This window comes from Etheostoma spectabile, unplaced genomic scaffold (genome assembly GCF_008692095.1).
Source record: "Etheostoma spectabile isolate EspeVRDwgs_2016 unplaced genomic scaffold, UIUC_Espe_1.0 scaffold272, whole genome shotgun sequence".
Taxonomy (NCBI): domain Eukaryota; kingdom Metazoa; phylum Chordata; class Actinopteri; order Perciformes; family Percidae; genus Etheostoma; species Etheostoma spectabile.
In genome coordinates, this window is record NW_022605576.1 from 1,137,471 (window position 1) to 1,139,738 (window position 2,268).

Consider the following 2,268-nt stretch of genomic DNA (forward strand, 5'->3'; position numbering starts at 1 on the left):
CTCCTCCCTCCCCCACCCCCACCCCACCCCCACCCCCCACAGGCTGGAGAAGCTCCTCCCGAGAGTCTGAATGCACCCTCATATAACGCTTCATGTGACCCATATTGTTGTGTACGTTTCCAATTCCAAAGTATTATATTTCAAAAGAAGTTCCACATTGTTCTAAGTAGCTTTTTTATTTATTATACAACCTATGTTCTTCAAACTATTTCTTATTCTTTTGCTTAAATGCTTCCACATTTTTCAAACTAGAAACTTCATTCAAACATCATCATTTTCAGGTCAATTAGGACATTCAAGCTTGTATATGGATTTTTCATAATTTACATAATTTCCACAATATTTAACATTTTGCTGGGGAATTTCACCTATTCAAGTGGATGGACAGCATGTTCAAATTTTCACAAATCCCCACGTTTCCCACCGCTTTCTCCTCATTCACACGTTTACTGAGAAACACCGTTCAAACTTGAAAATGTTCCCCATCTTTCATACATGCGGGGTATTGTTCAACTTTCAAATCCCATTAATTCTTCAATATATTCAATGACATTCATACTAATTAAACACGTTCCAACTTTTCCTCTTTATTCTCACCACTTCATCTTCTTCTTACACATTCTATTCATCAATCCAGTATGATATTAATAAAGAGAAGTATTAGCCTTTCAACATACAGTAAATTCTCTAGTTTGCAGTGTTGTACTGTTGTACTGTGACAAAGTACAAATACTTTACACTTTATGTTTTCACGTATCTCTAAATTACTTTGTTTTTAAACTTTCTGGAAATGTCTCCTCCCCTACATTTTCTAAATAAAATATATACTTTCATTCTGATGCATTTCCCCTGAGCATCTGTGGTCATATTTGCTCCAGGTGAGAAAGATTCTTCCTCATAAAAAACATTTCTGTTTGATTTTGGCTTTTTTCTATTTGTTGAAGTCAGACTTTGAATTCGGTGTTTACCAAGGTGTGGGAACCCTGAATATTATGTTTAACGGTAAGGAAGCCACAATAAAGTTCATAATCTAAATTGTATATATCTTTTACTTCTAATAATCAGGTACATTATTCTCAGAAAATGCCTATTGATACTTAAATGCTGTGAATATCAGATATTTAGTAAGTTATATTCTAAAAGGCGACTTTAACTTTTACCAAAGTCATTTTCTGGCAAGATACTTGTATTTTTACTCGACTGTTTGATTGTTTCATGTGTTTAATTCAATTGATAATATTGCATTATGTTCCATATTCCAATTACAGATGAAATCACCTAACATGTTTTTGCCCCCTCTGCGCAGGTGCCGTACTGGAAGACCCCCCCCCCCCCCCCCCAATCAGCAGGTCAACGAAGTGTTGTTACTTTTTTTAACCCTTCTGCCCGCGATGACACTGTAAAGCTCTGTGTTTAACAAAAAAAAAAAAAAAGAGCAGTCTAGACCTACTCTATCTGTAAAGGGTATTGAGATAACTTGAATAAAATTGAATTGAATTCATATTTTTTAAGAATATTCACTTGCTATACTTACAGTCATGCATAATCACACTAAGGTATTTATGCCCACAGTATTGACCATTAACAGTAATCATCCTGTGTGTGAAGGATCAGGACACTTAACTGCCGAGTGGCGAAGTTAAGAGAAGTTTAGTGTCAGTTTAAGCTGTTTGATCAACTATCTGGCAATGTATGCGGGGCGGGGGGGTTCTTGCTGCTAGCATTGAGGGTGAAGTATTAATGGCCCATCAGCTGAACAAAAGGATTCTGACTACTCTTATGGAGTAACATGCAAGAACCATTTCCCCGTAAATGTTGAATACTATGTTAACTAGTAAAGACGTCAAGGCAGCAAAACATCCTTTCATTTTATAATTTAATTGGGCTATAACGTATGTATGTATGCACATGTGTGTAAAATTGCCACAGTAGTAACATGGTTACATAGCCTAACCTTTGAAATGAGCGGCATTTTAACCGTGCCGGGTAAAATAAACAAATCTAGGCTTTGTTAATGGCTAAATTACAATAACTACATAGACTAAAAGCTAGACTATAGACTGAAGAACTTACTACAGTGGGTTATAACTACTGTATAATGGACATCAGTGACTTGGAATGAGCGTGATTTGCTACATGTCTCTGGGGGGTCACTCAGTACTACTCCTTGTGAAGGAAGCGCCATCGTATGGTTAAAATAGGGTGCATGAATGGGTGTGGTTACAGCGGAATTTAGACATGCCCTGTCAGGATGCAGGAGACGGGAGG